The 19,792-nt window shown below is 43.9% G+C and overlaps 1 long non-coding RNA gene across 1 annotated transcript in view; it reads right to left on the bottom strand.

The window, feature by feature from the left end:
* Positions 1-17,703: 17,703 nt before the first annotated feature.
* Positions 17,704-19,792, bottom strand: part of LOC147729593 (uncharacterized) — a 62,606-nt gene continuing 60,517 nt past the window's right edge. Inside the window, exon 3 of the long non-coding RNA XR_015308334.1 lies at positions 17,704-18,185. This is a non-coding gene — a long non-coding RNA (uncharacterized LOC147729593). The remainder of the gene's footprint in view (positions 18,186-19,792) is intronic.

The following is a 19,792-nucleotide window of genomic DNA, read 5'->3' on the forward strand; positions in this document are numbered from 1 at the left end:
ACACGGACCAGCAGGTAAGTGCAGACATTTTTATTTGCTGTATGTTGCCATAACTTTTCGGCTCGGCCGAGCCTTGTGCACGCACATATATATATGTATATGTGTGAAGATAGATGCATATGTATGCATAGATATGCATGTCTGTATATATCTGCATTTTTATAGATATGAAGATGAATATTTATGTTTACATTAATAACCAGTAGTCGAATATGTGTTTTAAAATGTGTTTATTAAGATTACATGTGTAGCATTTTTATTTATTGTAGTATTACAATTGTTTATTTTAACTTTTAGGCTGCTTGCTTAAGATAGATGTTAATGTTTTTCAATTATTTCTGTTATGCACCCATTGGAAAACAGTACATTTAATGTTTTGGGCAAGTGTGGCATCAGAGCATCTCAAAAATCATCAATGCACCTATTTCCAGAAAGTCCATTAAAATGTTATTACTGATGTCCATTGATTTGAAAAGTTCTATGTCTTGGACTTGTACTATTGTAGTACTCTTTTCTTGATTTGTGTTTTCAAGTCCATATATTGAGATTGTTATTTTTTCCTGTGGTGGTTCTATTACATGTGAAGGAAAGAAAATGTGTTTAGTAACGTATGTAGCACTAACTTTTGTTTTTGTTAATACAGTTAGTTTTTGCTTCTTGCACTTACTTGAAATTGTGTGCTGCGAGTTGAATTTAATATTTTTTGTCCATTGAACTCATGCACAGTTAAATGAGTCATGTATGTTCCAAGTTGTATAGCAAAGTCTGTTGCTTCTCTCAACAAAGTTATCTTAACGGAGCCCGTTGTATCATTTACTGTGATGGATTTTAGTTTTGTTTCTTGGCCCCCAATAAATATTTTTTTAGTTTCTTCTTCCTGCGAAATATAATAACATTGTTGAATTGTTGCAATTGTTTATAATATGTTGTTCTTGCCTATGTTTTGTAATTTGTACGTTATTTGCATAATAATTTCATTTAAATGAATTATAAAAAACCGCATTTGTAATAATGAATGTTAGCACATTGATAATGTATACATGCATATACATTTATGGTTGTATGCATTTAAAAAATATTCCTGGACAAGCTATACATATAGATCTATAGATGTTAAGCAGCTTGTCCGGCCGCGGGAGAGCCACACTGCTGAGGCAGACCCGTGGAGAACTTAAACAGGGTCACCAGTTGGAACGGGAGGTAGTGCCTGATAAAAGCTTCAAGAGGCAGCTGATTCCTAGCAAGACTGTGCTTCCACCCGCTGGGGTTTCATTTTCAAAGATGAACTGTGAACATTGAGCAGACTCACTTGAGGAATACGATGCACAACTACAACCACCAAGAGGTCACGTGAGTGGCCACGCCCACTGAGGCTGGTTTGTGTGATACAAAGCTAGAGCGCATTCTACTTCGTGTTTCACTATGTATGCCATTCATAACGGGGACACCTGAAACGAAACTGACTAAGTGATACAGGAGGTCGCTTTCCTGCCAAATTTGTCTGCAGCCTTTATTAAAACAAGTGCAGTAATGAACCTACCTGGAGGCTCTTCCATTGGAATGAACTTGTGATATATTATATATATTAATTTTTTCCTCGAAATTGGAACAAATCAAAAAAAGAAACACAAACCGAGAAGAGGGAAACGCAATGGCAGTCACACCAATGGTCACCCGCAGCAAAGGCAGGAGGGGGCATTGGTGAACAGTGACAAACGATCATCAATCTCTCGGATAGAAAATTAACATCCAATGAAGAAAAAGTACTTAAAAAAAGGTTTGACATTTTGCCCCACGGCCAAATTTGATTTAGTCCAGACAAGAATAGATTTATTCAAACATGTTCGAAAGCTTAAACTCCAGAAAATTTTCGCACTACAGCCCAAAAATGAAGCTACAACTGGAGATGGAGTAAATGATGACCAAGATGGATTAAGGGACAGTGACATAGAGACCTTATTGACGGTACAGACACTGGCTGTTACAGAGGATATTCCAAACTCCATTAAGGGTTTGAGAGTTGCAGGAATTCAACAACAAAGAGACCCAAGCAAAAAAAATCAAGGGTTCTACCCCAAACTCCTCACGATGCGGAGGATGTATTTAATGATGCGGTCCTAATGGACTTACAGAAACTGATACAAAAAACAACTGAAATGGACATAAAGAATTCAAACATCACAAGGAAAGAATGGGAGGCCATTAAATCCCTCAAGTCTGACCCAAACATCGAAATAAAACCTTCGGACAAAGGGGGAAACGTGGTGGAGTTCAATAAAGAAAAATATAAGGAAGAGGCAATGAGACAGCTAATTAATAGGGACTGTTACGAAACAATATCAAGGACAGACTATGTGAAATGTATCCTGAAATATCAGAATCTGTTGGAGGGATGAAGGGATGCTGAATAAAAATGAATTTGAATATCTATGCTGTGAGACACCAGTGATCCCTACTTTCTACCTCCTTCCTACGGTTCATAAAGATTCAAAAAATTCCCTGGGGAGACCCATAGTCTCCTCAATCATCAGCCTCCTGGAGAATATTTCCAGGATTATAGACACTTACCTAGCTCCATTTGTAAAAGATTTATCCTCTTATGTTAGGGACACCCAGGACTTCCGAAGGCTGATTAACGACATCACATGGTAGTCAGATATGCTTCTAATAACCTCAGATGTAGCCAATTTATATACATGCATAGGCCACAAGGATGGCATTTCAGCCGTTACCTGGTTTCTGAGCAGCAAACCCTTAAAGTACCATCAACACAATCGTATGCTCATAAAGATGACAGAATTCTGCCTTGAAAATAATATTTTTCTATTCTCAGGAACTCTGTACAGACAGACATGTGGGACAGCCATGGGCACGTGCTTCACCCCCAGTTACGCGAACCTTTTCGTTGGCTGGTGGGAGAAGCACGTGGCCTGTGGCGAGGCCAATGAAGGCTGTTTGGACAAGATTATGAATTGGGCAAGGTACATTGATGATCTCTGTCGTGGTGACCGGGCCTCTGCTGAGGAATATGTTGCCACGCTGAACGACAAGGAGTTCAATTTGAGATTTACCAGCACCATAAGCAACAGCTCAGTGAACTATCTGGACTTGGAGGTTTATGTGACAGGAAATACTCTACAGACACGACTATACAGAAAGCCCACAGCGGGAAACTCTGCGCTGCATACAGCAAGTCACCATCCTAAAGGTTTGATACGAAACATACCTTTTGGAGAACTGCTCCGTCTTAAGCGCAATTGCTCAGGCGGGGACTTCAAAAAAGCCAAGGATGACGCCTCTGCAAGATTCCAAGAAAGGGGCTGTTCGAAAGCAATATTTACTGATGCTGCCGAAAGGGTATAGAAAATAGAGAGGAAAGATCTACTGGTGGACAAAGTGAAACAGGAAATGGAGGGTCCTACATGGATGATTACCAATTTTAACATCAGATCAGGGGAACTAGTATAGGTGTTCAATAAAAATTGGCATATCTTACAAACAGATGCCACCCTGAAAAAAGTCCTACCAGCACATCCGTCCATAACATATAGACTTTATCAATCACTAGGTGATCATCTTGTATGAAGCCACTTTGAGAGTCCAGCCAAACCAACAGCGAGGAAAAATATAAAAGGTTTTTATCCATGCCTGCGCTGTAAGGCTTGTAAATACAGCAAAAAAAAAAATTAACTATGAGGGAAGACCAAATGATCCACGTCCCACAAGAGAAATTTCGAAATTTCTTAATTGCAATTCAGACTTCACGGTGTACTGCTTGGAATGTCCATGCTCCAAGAGATACATCGGGAGTACTATCCACCCAACAAAGAAACGCATATTAGAGCACATGCGTGCAATAACAAAATCGGGACAAAGCATATCCAGTGGCACGCTACTTTGAGACACATCAAAAAAGTGACAGGGACCTTCTTACATTCTTCTGTCAGGACCAGGTAGACAAAAGAGAAAGAGGGGGTGATCGTGTGAAAGCTCTAAGGGTGTTAGAATCAAAATACATCATTGACTTGCAAAGTAAATGGCCCATAGGGCTTAATAATGATGAAGAGCTATGGATCCATCTGTAAATGGGTTCCAATAAACAAATGAAATTAGGATGCTAATACAGAAAGGAGGAGAGGACACCTACAGTAGAAACGACCATAATATAATAGATTCAGGAAATGTAGAAACAACTTCCCACTACTCCAAGTGGGGCTGCCCTCTTAGAAGTGCTTAATTAATATCTCTCTTCTGCACAATATTCAAATATGAGAAAGCCCATACAGGCCGAGAAAACAGTTGAGTAAGCCCATACAGGGCGATACATTATGTGGGGAATGGACTGTTGACAAGCATTTATATTTATATATATATATATATAGATAGAGGTATTTAACATCAGCAATGGTATCTATATTTTTGCTAACTTAGGGGCAGATTTATGATGAGTGACGCAACTCTCCCGCAACACAGAGATGCGTCAAAAGTCTTGCACCGCCGCTGCGACAACGCAAGTCAATGGTGAAGCGCCAAATCAATGAGTTAACGCAGGGTGTCGCAACCTGGCAATCTGCGTCAGACAAAGTGACGTAGGTGCCGCAAAAACTGCCGCAAGTCAGCCTGTCGCAACGTAAGGAAAAGTCACGTAAGGTCTTTTGCGACACGCAACGCCATTGCGGCGCCGGCGCAACACTGTAAAGTGCGGGATGCGTGAAAAGGCAGCAGGATAAGTGACGCAAATTGCTCTTGCGATAGCTGTGGACCACAGAAGACAAACACAAATGGAAGAAGCACATACCAGCAGCCAGGACCCCCAGGAAAATCTTGCAAGCAGAAGCCCAGAGGCACAGGTTGACGCCAAACAGAAAAGGAAGTCAAATTTCAGCCATGAGGAAAATGAAATCCTGGTGGCAGAGGTCACCAAGTACCAGCATCAGCTGTTTATAAATTCAAAGTTGCCCCATGGCAAAAAAAGAGGCAATATGGAGGCAAATTGTACTGAAAATAAATAGTGTAGCTCAGGCCAAGAGGACTGTCATTGACTGCAAAAAAAGGTGGCATGATTGTAAGCGCCGCACAAAAGAAAAACTTGCGGCAAACCGCAAGGCAACCTTTGTAACTGGAGGAGGCAGCCCAGCAGACCAGGAGGACCTCGATGAACTAGAGGAGCAAGTGGCAAAAGTCATACCAGAAGAAATAGTGCTAGGAATTGCCGGTCAGGACAGTGCCGCCAGAGAAACGACAGAACACACAAGAGGTAAGTACAAATAAGTGCGCATATCCCTGTGACGGGTGATGGTGTTTATTGCAGCTATAAATGTTCTCAGTCCCACGATAGTTCTTGTATTTTTTCAACAATGACTACAATAGTTAGTCACACATATTCATATCTACATATGTAAATGACAATAAATTAATGCCCTTTCATTGGTATCGTAGCGCTTACTGCGTGACTGCTCATTGCCTGTGATTTTATTTGCGCATTGCTGCCTGCAATTTATTGTGCCTGATAACATTGTTTGCATAGCGCTTTACTGCAAGACTGCTCTTCATTAATTATTGATCTGTGCACTGGTCGCTTTGCCTACTTCAATTTTTTTGTGCCGGATTGTGCTGGTGACACTGTCCATTTAATAGTGATTTTCAGGTTGGCCTACAATCTCGTCCTGTTTCAGTTTTGGCTTGCTGCCATTTAGTTGTTTGTTTGTTGTGCCTCCCAGCCCGGCTCTCCACCCCGCTCCCGCATCCCAGCTGCTCCTCGCTCGCTCTGCCCCCCTCCACTATCCACTTATGTCACAACAGCCTACGCGCAGGGTTCACGCGCAGTGGAAGCGCCCTATGTGTGCTGAAGGTGTGCCAAAGGTAAGCCTGTGTACGCCCGTCCGCGCCTGGACTGTGCCCAGCGCCAGACCCCCTGTCCCCTGTAAAACCCACTCCACCTGCATTACGTACAATGCCGCTATCCTCTCTGCACGGAACTCCGGCCGTCTCCCAGACAGCTACCAAGCCACACCTGGACTCACCCATGGACCTCACCTGCCACTCCTGCAAGTTGAACTGCATCATGACCCACACCAAGTCCTCACACTTCAAACAGAGCTCCATAACTGACCACCTGAAGTGTATCATGCTGAACACCCGCTCAGTTCACTCACACGCAACTGAACTTTGGAACCTACTCGACACCACATTGCCAGACATCGCATTTTTTACTGAAACCTGGATGAACGGTCATCAGTGCCCAACATGACCATAGCCATCACAAACGGCTACAAAATCATCCGAAAGGACCGCATCAACCAAACAGGAGGAGGCATCGCCATTGTCCATAAGAACACGATCTGCATCACGACCAGTTCTGACAACTCCCTCGCAGCTGCTGAACACCTTCACTTCCAAATGCACATCGACCCCAAGACCACACTCAGAGGCACCCTCATCTACAGACCACCTGGACCCTGCACACAATTCAGCAAAGACATCACTGACTGCATCAGCCCACACGCCCTCCCCTCTGAGGACTACATCCAACTGGGAGTCCTCAACTTCCACCTGGAAAAGAACAACAACACCAACTCCGCCACTCTTCTGGACAACCTTGCAAATCTCAGAGTTAAACAACTTGTTGACACCCCCACCCACTATGCCGGGCACACGCTCAACACAATCTTCTCCTCCAGCAAGCACATCTCCTTCATCCACCCCACAGGACTCCATTGGACTGACCACCGCTGCATTCACTTCAACTACAAAAAGACCATAACCCACAACCACCCACAACCAATCCCCCGCAGAAACGGGAATAAAAGTACCACTGACCAGCTCTTCACATTGCTTCACCAAAACCCTCCTACCAAATCATTGGACCCAAACCAAGCAGCCATCAACCTCACACAATGGATCACCGACAGCGGTGATAAATTAGCACCCTTGAAAAACCATCAAATCAGATAAGCTAGCAAAAAAAGCCCCCTGGTTCAATGATGACCTCAAGAAATTCAAGAAGATCTGTTGCACCCTTAAAAAAGCATTGTGAAAAAATAATAACCACTGAGAACCTGCCCACCTTCAAGAACGCCACCCGCAAACATCACCAACTGATCCAAACCACCAAGAAATCATCATTCAAGGATTGACTCAACAACAACGCCCACAACAGCCAGGAACTATTCAACATCGTCAAAGATATTTATTTGATATTTGATATTTATGGTCATTTGTAAAGCGCAAGCGTTCGCTCCCAAGGGAGCATCATGGCGCTGGGCAAGCTGCAGAGAAATGGCTGGGAAGGTAGAATGAATGGAAGAGAGGACTAAATGGCAGCAAGGACAGAGGAGTCTGGTAATTTGTAGACCCATGTCTTCAGGAGTTTTCTGAAATTGTTCTCATTGTCTATGGCTCTAAGGTCGGCGGGTAGAGTGTTCCAGGCTTTAGCTGCCAGAACATTGAAGGATTTTCCTCCTCTGGTCTTATATTTAAATCTGGGAATTTGAACCAGGTTAGTCCCAGAGGATCTCAAGCAACGCGAAGGGTTATAGCGCTTGAAACGGTTTACAAAGTAACGGGGTCCTGTGTTTTGCATGGTTTTATGGACTGTAAGAAGCAGTTTAAAAAAGATTCTTTTGTGCAGTGGCATCCAGTGAAGTAAATTCAGGGCTGCAGACGCAGATGACCTTCTGGGGAGTTGTAGAACCAGTCGAGCTGCAGCATGTTGTAAGCTCTGCAACTTTCTGAGGGTGGATTTTTTCACTCCGGCCATGAGGCCGTTGCAGTAGTCAAGTCGGAAAAGTAAAAGAGCTACCGCGACTGACTTTCTGGCTGCTATTGGGAGGAAGTCAAAAAATTTCCTCAAAGATTTTATTAATCCAAAGCATCGACCGGCAGTGATCTTAACGTGGTCATCAAAAGTAAGGGAAGAATCGAATTGCACGCCCAAGTTTCTAGCTGATGTAACTGCACTAGGAGGGGCCTCAGATCCTGTGGGCCACCAATCTTTCGGGCAAAAAGAGGGATTCTTACCTATTGGAATGATCTCTGTCTTTGCGCTATTGCATCTAAGATGATTAGTATTTAACCACTCAAAGACGTCAAAGAGGCAGTTTTTGAACCGGAGCTCTGCGTCGGTACGCTGTTTGTCAATGGTAACGACCAATTGAGTGTCGTCAGCGTAGGACGTGACCAGGATCCCATGTGATTCTATCACGGGTAAGAGAGGTGCCATGTAGATATTAAAGAATAAAGGGCTTAGTATGGACCCCTGGGGCACTCCAGATGTAATTGGCTTTTCGCAGGATAGGTGTGGTCCTAGCGCCACATTCTGAGACCTATTTGAGAGAAATGATGAAATCCAGGCCAGGGCTGAGTCTGTCACGCCAATCTCTCGCATTCGATTGATTAGGATAACATGCGAGATGGTGTCGAATGCTGCTGTGAGATCCAGCAGGATGAGGACAACTTGCTTGCCCTCATCCTGTAGGAATTTGATGGAATCAGCAAGTTCGATCAAAGCTGTTTCGGTGGAGTGACCGGAGCGGAAGCCCGATTGCTGGGGGTGCAAGATGTTGTGGGCTTCTGTAAAAGTTTTGAGCTCCTCATGCACTAAGTGCTCCGTGACTTTGCCCAGAATAGGAAGTAAGGAGATGGGGCGCATGTTAGTCAAATCTGTAGATGATTTATTCTGTTTTTTCAACAGGGGTTTGACAGTAGCCTTCTTCCATTCGGCAGGTACAATTCCGGATTGGAGGGATTCATTAATGATTCCATTAATGTAAGGGTTGACTGTGTCAATCAGATGGTGAAGAATGATTGGGGGACAGGAATCAGTGGGTGCTCCTGATTTACAGGCCCGGATTGCCTTGCTTGTCTGTTGCAAGGATACTGGTTTGAAACTGGAGAGAGGAGGATAGTTAACTGTTACCTCTACGGTGGTTGTCGAGGGTGGAGGAAAGTCTTTCTGAATGTTGACAATTTTGTCAATGAAGTAGTCAGCAATTTGGTTACAAAGACTCTCTGAGGGAGGTACATCAGTGATGAGAGCTTTCGGATGAGTGAAGGACTTGACTATGTTGAAGATGGTTTTTTGATTTTGGTGCGCTTCCATTATAAGGTTAGTAAAATATTCTTTTTTTGCTGCTTTAATGTCAGAGAGATATACTTTCCTCTGTTGGACATAACGTGTTTTAGAGGTCGTGTCATATGCTTGTCTCCAGTGTCTTTCTAGTCTCCGACAGAGGAGGTGGCTATCTGCCAGGGTCTGGGTGTACCATGGGGCATTAGGTTTTTTCTTCTTGGGGCCCTTTCCTTGATTGTTTTTGGGTTCAGTGTTAACCGCAACTATTTGGTGCATCCAGATGTGGAAGTTGCGGGAGTCAACTTCGACGTCTCCAGTTAGCGTGGGGGGTGAGGGCAGTGGTTTTGACTCAAGCTTTATACGTTCAGCCACTTTCTTCCAGTTGACTGTGAAGGTGGCTTGTGTATGTCTAGGACTAGATGGGGTAGGAATAGGTGTTGTGAGGTCAAAGGGGATGAAAAAGTGGTCGGTCCAGATTTGGGGCAATGGAGGGGAAGTGGAAAGGGTAGAAAGATTAGAACAGATGCCGTCAATGGTATGTCCAGCACTATGAGTGGCCGTGTTGATATGTTGGGAGAGTCCAAAGATGTTCAAGGACTGTAGGAAGGAGATAGTGTGGGGGTCAGTGGATGATTCCATGTGTAAGTTCATATCGCCAAGGAGCGTGAAATTAGGGTATTGTAACATAAGTGCTCCGAGGGCCTCATCTAAGGAGTTGAGAAATGAGGAAGGGTTGCCCGGAGGACGATAAAGGAGCCCAACCGAGAGGGAAAACGAGGCAGTGATTTTAATTGAGAAACCCAAGCTTTCAGCGTCCTTAAGATGGTATAGGTCAAATGTGTGGCAAGGGAATGTATCCTTGATGATTAGTGCTATCCCACCACCTCGACCTGAGGGTCTATCCCTTCTAAAAATGGTGAAACCAGGGGGGAGGGCAATAGCAAGATCAGGGTTGGAGGATTCATTGAGCCAACTTTCAGTGATGAACAAGGCATCAAGCTCTTGGTTTAATATTAAATCATGCACGTCTTGGCAATGGCAGGCTAGAGACCTGGCATTCACCAGACCTCCCTTAAAGAGGGTGAGACGGGTCGTTGGAGGCTCGTGCGTGGCGGCGACGCCGTTTGTAGGTGTAAGGGGAGTCCATTCACAGCAAGGACATAACAGGGGGCTGGAAAGGGGGTCAATATGGGGACAGTCACGACAGTGGGGGGTGGCTGGGGGGCGTAGGGACAGTAAATAGTTATTATCATACCTGATGACGGGTTTCAGCCCGACAGCGTGCCCTGCGCCCGGCGCGATCCGGTCGCAGAGTCTACAACCCCACTGCCGGTACCAATGACATCACTCCCTCTCAAGACCTCTGCGACTCTCTAGCCTCGTTCTTACACAACAAGATTGCTGACATAAATAACAGCTTTGGGAACCAGTCCACCCCACCCACCTGCAAACAAAAACACCCCACCAACAACCTTTGCGCCTGGAACACTATCACCACTGAAGACACCATCCACCTGATGAACTCAATTCACTCAGGATCGCCAACGGACCCTTGTCCACACCACATTTTCAACAAAGCAGACTCCATTATCGCACCCCATCTCCGAGATGTCATCAACTGCTCCCTCAACTCTGCTACCTTCCTGGAAAGTTGGAAACATGCGGAACTCAGCGCCCTCCTGAAGAAACCCACAGCAGACAACACTGAACTTAAAACTTACCGCCCCATTTCACTCCTCCCTTTCCCTGCCAAAGTCATTGAGCAAACCGTCATCAGTCAGCTTGCCGCCTTCCTCAAATCCAATGGCTCCCTCTACCCAACACAGTCTGGCTTCCGAGACAAACACAGCACCAAGACCGCCCTCACCGCAGCAACAGATGACATTCGATCTCTACTGCACAATGGAGAAACAGCTGCCCTCATCCTACTTGACCTCTCCGCAGCCTTTGACAAAGTCTGTCATAGCACTCTTATACAACGCCTCTGCAACATCGGAACACAAGGAAAAGCTTTGGACTGGATCATCTCGTTCCTTGCTGGAAGAACCCGGAGAGTCCACCTCGTCACTTACAAATTGGAAGCCTCTGAAGTCATCTGCGGCGTTCCACAAGGATCTTCACTCAGTCCCACCCTCTTCAACGTATACATCAGTCCCCTCGCATCCATTGTCACTGATCGGTCATTCAATTGCATGAATAGACAGAGTGTCCTCCTTACCTGTTGGATATGGCAATTACTCACCCTTAATGTGAGCTATGTGTGAAATAAGTAGCTGTCACTGAGTGTGATGAACACTCCTTCCACTTAAATGGACATCCACACAGTGGTGCAATGTGAAGCATACTCACAAAGTTGGTTAATCTGACTGCATGACATATAGGTAGGTGCAATGAAAGAGTCTTGGGTATAGCATTCCCTGCTAAGACAGCTTGGAAATGACATGAAGGAGATGCAACATGCATGTTTGTGTGTTGTTTGAGTGGCAGTGCAACTTGAGTGATAAGCATCTCAGGGACAACACCCTCCACAGCGTATGGCAGGGTCCTACCCTGTTGGACAGGATGCAGATATGCGTAGGCAAACATAGCAAATTTGTTTGGTGTACTACGATGATGTACTGTTGCAGCATGGTATGCAATGTGTTAATCCCTAGGTATGCACTCCACACAACATGTAACATCCACAAAAACACCATGGGGTACACTTATGTTAACTGGCGCATCCCCAGGGATGCAGCAGTTAATGTGCGCCACAGTGCACCACACCTCCGCCACCCATGGTCCGCGGCATGTACAATGCTGTGTACCACGGTGCAAAAATGTCACAGATGCGTGACGCATCTGTGCCGTAAAGGTGGCGCATTGCTGGAGTTGCGTTGCAAGCGCAAGGCAGCTCCAACAAGGCTTGGGTGTGCTGCATTTTCATAATGCTGCGTCAAGACCTACGCCAGCTTCAAGCAGGCGCAGGGTTTTGATGCAGCATTGGGCTGAAAGTGACTGAGTGAAATCTTATAGATTACACTCAGCCACTTTTCGGAGCCGCTCCTGTGCAGGAAGGCCCCCCCTGCACAAGAATGACTACTTATGGCGCAGGGCTTTACAACGTGACGCATCTCCTACATTGGGTTTGGGTGTACCTCAATGCCTCACAGCACATTACAGCAACAACCCTGCATCACAGCATCCCATGTTGGATTAAAAATGGCAGACAAGCTTTGCTACCATGAGTTTTGAAATAGTGTGTACAAAAAATGTTTGGTATGCCATTGTGTACTATGTGTGTACAATGATATGACATGCACACTGCTATTGCTCATGAAAGATCATGCACTCAGTACTGTAGACCAGATATCTTCCTTTGAATTTGTGTCTGTATGGCCATGGCATTTGTTGGATCAGTGTCAACTGTTGTTTGTTGAGGATTTGGGGCATGGGTAGTTCATTTTCAACAACACCCAATGTCAGTTACCTTGTCATCATTGTAGGTTGACTCATACAATCATTCATAAAATGGTAGTGACATAAGAGATTGTGTTGGATAATGGCATACAATATGTTGGAAATGTGTATTGTAGTCAGTCATTGCTTGAATGCAATGTAATGAACAATGTGTACAAAGCAGTGTGTCTGTCAGTCTCAATTGCAGACTAATGTAAATCCAGTCTTGACAGAAAATATTCTGACAATATCCCAAACAGTGTGTCCTTTGCTTGTGATAGGCTGGCACACAAAAAACATGAGATAAATAGAGTGTGTGATACTGTGAGTGAGTACCTGTACCCATGGGCCGTAATGTAGATAATGTGTACAATTATACATATCAATTCTATGTATTGGCAGTAGACAAACACCCTGTAATCACACACCAAATTACAATTGCAGTGTTGGCCAATGAGTGCACACGTCATGGCTCTGATAAAACATTTCTACAATTAAACATGCCAACACTACTAACAGATTTGCAAATTTTTTCATAGTGGATGCTGCATCAACTGCACAACAACTGGATGACAACATTGTTTCGGATGATATGGAAGAAAATCCTCCTAACATTGACACTGACACACATGAGGTGGAAAGAAGCACCATACAGTCCCCCACACCCCCTCCACAGTGTGACAACGATGTGGTTGCTGCTGAAGTCGAAACTTTAACACCACCACCACCTGTACCGTCCTCAACAAACATTATTAATGAGTGGCAGAACACACAACGTGAGTTCCAAAGATCTGCTGTAAGTGTTCAGCGGGAACTCCTCAGTGAGGTACATGTGGCATTGCCAAGTATCGCTACCATCCTGCGATCCATACTACAAAGTATCAATCCAGATTTGGCAAACATTGCCACTGATGAAGCCACCTCCACACAAACACCAGGATTATCACAATCTTTGGGAAACATTTCCAAGATCATGAGTGAGAGGCATGTTCAAATGCCACCACAAAATGCGAACAGGGACATAGCCCAGCACCTGCAAGATATTGTGAATCAAATGAGACATGCAGCAACGTCAAGACCTCTTCCTGTCAGCCATGACAGCTTTTTATGCAGACTTGCTGACGGTCATCAAAAACCAGCAAATGATGCTGAATGAACAAAGGGATAATTTAAACTCGAGGGAACATGTGTACCCTCAAACATCCTCTGGTATTGCTGGTGGTAGCAGTAGCACAACATGCCCTGCAGTTACTCAACAAAGTGAAGACTCTGAGGATGAATTTGCCATAAAAATACAAAGGAAGAGAGAACTGTAAATTACAATTGCACACAGGTGTCCCTGGACAACACACTAAACATTTCACAGAGGAGAATAATGTCTGACATTACACACCTGTCTCCAAAAAAGTGTCACACATCAATGTTTTTGCATGAAACACTCAACCAATACACATTCTGAAATTAAGAATGTATAAATCACAATGTCATCCCTCAAATAAAATGTCGTTGGATAAACACTGTCAAACTTGTCAACAAGTTCTTCATCACCACCTGTGTGTCTATAACACTGTTCAATTGTGTCAAGTGTGTAACATTTAATGATTGTACTGTGTACATTGTCTGGTGAGAAAAGTAGACACATGTGGAAGAGAGATAGAAAAAATTGCAAAAGGTCTTACACTGTGATAATCTTGTAATGCTAAAGTTTATGGTGACATATGTAGAAAAAAATTGCAGTTTTTTCAAAATGTACAGCTGGGTATTGCAAAAACTCCTTTGCAAAGACATTAATTGGCCCATATACAAGTGCATGTTGCATTCATGTGCTCTACCCTGTGGTAATGCTACAACATTGGTCATGTGCCTGTGTAGGCACCAAAATGGCATTACTCATGGTAGCCTGAGTAATACATGGAATAAGAGTAGAACATGAATGTTCACCATCACCACACAAGAAGTGTCACAACTGGCTGTGCACCCAAACCAAACATGCTGTACACTGAAGCACAACCTCTTACACAATGAAATGTGTAGTAGGCAAACGTGATCAATGTGCCACTCTCTGTAACCCCTAGTGTGCTGCACCATGCAGATGGAATAGCAGGATGAAGATCTCATTGTAAAGCTTGCTATCTGTGTAGTGCCTGGGTTTAGTGGAGTCAACACACACAGTAACTCACATGTAATGATACATTCTCAAATACAATATTGCAATGATAATGCTGGACTGACAAGGGCAGCATTGGTTGAGGGATGTATGTTGCAAGTGGTCTCAGTTGATATCTGTGCTGTGTTCCACACATCCATCAAAGACACTACACTACCAATGTTACACTACGCAGGCATAGTGGACATAGCACTGGAATGGTCCAACTGTTTCTTACCTGCCACAACCTTTCATTTAATGCATACACTCTTCAACCTCCATGTTTCACTAACATAAACTGGTTGTGTAACATGGTGCAATTCTCACAACAACACCATTTTAATCATATTTGAAAACATTAGCTGCAATGTGTGTGATGTGATGGATGAAAGTATTGTTATACACACTTGTAAGCTTCACTCTGAAATCACTGTGTGCAGGATGCACATTAGCTCAGGATAGATGGGTGGCTCACTGCCAACTGCACCAGGTCAATGCTAGTAAGTCTACATAATTTGACCTCGTTTGATGTCCTAGCCCCTACACTGCTGTTAATCTATTGTTAGGCCAGAGATCTTTTGAGTATTGCAAGCCTCTGCTAGAGAGGCGGTGATCGGCCCCCTACTTAAGCTGGGGATGGCCTCTGAGGACAACTCACTAGATTGCAGAAAGTCCATGCTCATGATGGATTTACAATGATTGATCTGTATACTGCCCACTTGACTCCTCTTGCATATTCCCCCACATGCATCAATGTAGGATTTTGCATTTCTGAAATAGCGAAAATTAAGGAATCGCTATTTAGGAAATGCAAAATGCTATGCATCATTTTTTTCGGTATTTCTTTGTGATTCGGTAAAAATCGCATTTTTTACCGAATCCCAAAGAAATACCGAATTCTTAAGTTAATTTTCGCAATTTCCATTGATTCCTATGGGCCAAAAGGCCCATAGGAGTCAATGCAAATTGCGAGTGGCACTTAGAAAATTTCATGGGTGCAGGGGGGGGTCCAAAGGACCTCCCCCTGCACCCCTGAAATGTGTTTTTCGCATCATGTTGCACACACACATGTCCTAAGGACATGTGTGTCCGTAACATGAATGTTGAAAAAAAAACATTTAAAGCATTTTAAACACTTTTTCCAAATTTACCGAGTGGTTCAACCACTCGGTAAATTTGGAACCCTAAGTGCGAATTTTCACTTGTCAAAAGTGATGATGCATTGCTTTTAAGAAGTCGCACATCTGCGACTTCTTAAAAGCACCCGCAATTTTAGAACTCGCAACAATGTTGCGAATTCTAAAATTGCTTCATGCATCCCAAAAAGCACTTTTGCATTCGCAAACGGCCGATTTTAAGGAATCGCACCGTTTGCGAATGAAAAAGTGCTTGATGCATGTGGGGGATTGTGCCTTATATTCATCCAGATCAGGCATGATTTATTTCCACCCGTTACACTGCTGGCAATGTATGGCATTTGTTAAGAATTCTGGGAGACCTATGATGAGGAGAGGATGGCAGTGATCCTCTAAGTGGATGTTTCAAAAGCCTTTAGTGGCCTCATCTATTCTGAATAATGAGGGCCTTAGGACTTGGGGAGGGTCATCTGAGATGCAAAGAGAGGTTGTATTCATAGGCAAGCACAAGGGTGGGGGTTAGGCGGGGGTCTCCTTGTGATATCCAATTGATTGACTATGCACCTTGTACCTTGTACCGACACTACCTCACCTGTAACCTACCTCTTGTATTTTGACCTACCTATGTAACTATGCACCTTGTACCTAACTACCTCAACTATTACATTCTTTTACTCTATCACCCCCTTGTCCTTGTAAAGCGCTCTGATATCTGCAAAGATCTTGTTTGCGCTATATAAAACTTTCAAAATAAATAAATATCCAGTGGGGCAGAGTACTCGTCAGGGTTGTCCCTTGTCCACGCTGTTGTTTCCTATTGACATAGAACTGTTGTCACCATGCATATAATATCACTGTATGCTGAGGATCTGTAGATGTATATGATGGATGCGGAGTATGCCTTGGAAGGGGTGCGTTAGTTGCAATGTAGCTGAGCTCCACCCCACTGCACAATACTGAATGACTACAGGATAAGTGCTGGACATTCCTCTATCACTTTGGCTGAGCGGTGTGAGGAGGTGGCAGAGATGACCTCACAATCTCCCTTCAAATTGGAAGTGCAGACCTAAGTGAGGTCCCCATATACCTTGGCCCAATGAACTTGCTGCCCTGGTGAGTGATAGCGGTGACAACATTCCTGGGAATTGTGCCCTGAGGCACCGTATGTATTCCGGGGGACATGGTCAACACTGGCAAGGCGGTAGAGTCTGTTTTGGAAAATGAGGGGAGAGACCCGAAAAACATGGTTTGAGGCCACCTGCTTGAAGTTCTAATGTATGCACAAAGCTGCCTGCCATCTTGGACAAGATTTGACATCAGAGGGATTGCCAGCACATGTACTCGCAGATGGAGCTTAAACATAGCAAAATATAATAATGACATGCACTCCAACATGAAACTGTATCCATTCAATGTGTCCACTTACTCACACTTATAACATAGTAAATGCTGTACGTAAAAGAAGAGATCACAAAGTAAGTAAGTAGAAAATTTAAATAACATTTACTTCACAAGCACACTTTCTAAAATATGTACATTACTATAAAATTTCCTAAAGTCATAAAAAACTAACACTATCTATACTATCTAAACTTAACCTAACCTAACTTATCTTAACCGATCTAACTTACATTACTATGCCCTAACTTACTTAGCCTAAAATAAACTATGTTGACGCAGGACAAGTAAACATCAGCACCCCACCCCCCTTAACACATAAATGTACAATAGACATACTTATTCTAAACATAAACTACAGACTAATCTAATCAAACCACAAATAAATATATATATATATTTTTTTTTTAGAAATAAACACATATAACACATCTAAGAAACCCCACCCACCCAAAATGTAAACGTAAAACCCAGCAAGAACGTAAGGAAAATGAAGATATAGAAAACCTAACTAACTACCTAATCTAACTATGTAAAGCTATATAAAATCTTAAAACCAACTATGAAATAACATTGTAGTGTAACAAAAAACCATTGTCCACACATTGTCCACATAGTCCTTAAATCATGGAGATTATTTGCTCCAAGGTCTGTTGAACCCTGTCTATTTTTTGCTCCAATGAAGAAATTTTTCCCTCCAAATTGTCGATTTTCCTCTCCATGGCTGCAAACATAGTGGGATCAACTCTTGCAGCGCTGGCTGCAACGGATGTGGATGGTTGTGGTGCTGCAGCACTACCTGCATTACTCAAACCAACATGTAATTGTCCATCAGTTGCACTTTTGTGGGTTGGGGACTTAATTATCCAGGTTTTTGCCAACTTTCTCTTGTGATATTGGCGACCGGACCACCGAAATCCCTTGGCCACTGCCAAGATATGTCCATAGCGAGCTTTCCTGATGCGGAAAGCACGCTCCTCCTCCGCATTCATGTTAACTGTATGAAAAGAGGGAACATGTGTAAGGCAAGCAGTACATGATGGACATCAGCATGACATAAGTTGTACAATCAAAAGAGTGAATGGAAAGTGTCATGAAAATATGACCAACACTTGTGTGATGACACTGCAAAATTGTCATCTAGCATATGCAACCAAACTCACATGACCACGGGCCGCTAGGTGGTGCCCAAGCGGAATGACTGCCATTAAATGACACACCAGCATCTGGCCACATACATACTGTCAAGTATGACAGATGTGCTTGTCTGCTCATGCGGGGTCTTGGTATCCCACGCTGGTTTATGTTGTACTATCTTGTCTTAGGTTTTCATTTAGCAAAAGATACTTGTGAGGGTATCATAGCGCCATGCATCCTTGAGGGGAAGGAATGCAAGTTGTGAGGATGGGAGAGATCACATTGGGTGAGGCATGGATACATTGTAATGGAAGAGCACGCAGTCTGAAGTGGGACAATATAAAGCAGAATACACAGGAGGTGCACGTTGTTAAGGGTCAAATCTCCATGTGGGATATAAATGTAAGCATATGAAAGGCAAAGCAGATAGGTATGTGTGCACACTGTCTCATCTCATTTGGATTCATATAATGGCCAGTTACAGGTTTGGGAAGCAGAGGCACAGGCTTTCTTTGAACACCGTGTACGAGGAGCAGGTGTACTCTCTTGGTAGGGATATAATGGTTGGGGAAGTCCGGTGCGCTGTTAATGAAGTGGGCTTGAACAAAACCCCTGGGGGCTGATGGTCTCACCATCAAGTTTGACTTGGGTAATGTCAACATTCTCTCACCTCTGATGCTATTGATGTTTATGGAGGCTGGCCAATTGGGGATGCTGCTGTCTACGACTAGGGAAGCTATTATAATCCCTTTGCTCATACTGTGTAAAGCCCAAAGTGAGTTTTCTGGGTACTGTCCCCTAACCATGCTTACCATGGATGATGTGATGACAAATCTCATCCTGTCTGCCCGAGTATTCCCGCACACGTTACACTTGGTACACCCTGATCAGGCTGGTTTCATCCCTACCAGCAATATGGCCGTTAGTCTATGGAAGTTGATATAAATGTTGACCACAGACCATGTGGTGGACTATTGTGCGGAGGTCCTTTATTGGATATAGCCAAGTCATTTGATTGCTCAGAGTGGCCCTACTTGTTAGCTGTTAGGAGGGTTTTTGGGCTGGGAGAGGGAAGTGTCCACTGGATTGTAAATTTGTATTTGTCAGGCATCCCCACAGTAAAGGTGTGAATAATCATGTCCTCCTCATACCCAGTAGGGCAAGAGGGTTGCCTGCTCTCCCCTCAGTTATTTGCTCTGGCTGTCGAAACATGAGCAACTTGTGATCAATTGTGTAGGGTGGTTTGTGGCCTGAGGCTCTCTGATCACACGCACTTCGTCTCACTGAATGCGGAGGATGGGGAGGCATTGGAGGGGGTGCGTGCTCTCCAACACAGGTTTGGACACATCTCTCTTACTGGGGGACACATGTTTACCATACCCAGGAAGAACAAAGTGATGTGAATATTGTATGAGTTATGAGAGTGCGGAGACAACATCCCCCTGCTTGGACTCCCGACTCCACAAG

This window comes from Lissotriton vulgaris, chromosome 2_1, assembly GCF_964263255.1.
Source record: "Lissotriton vulgaris chromosome 2_1, aLisVul1.2, whole genome shotgun sequence".
Taxonomy (NCBI): Eukaryota; Metazoa; Chordata; class Amphibia; order Caudata; family Salamandridae; genus Lissotriton; species Lissotriton vulgaris.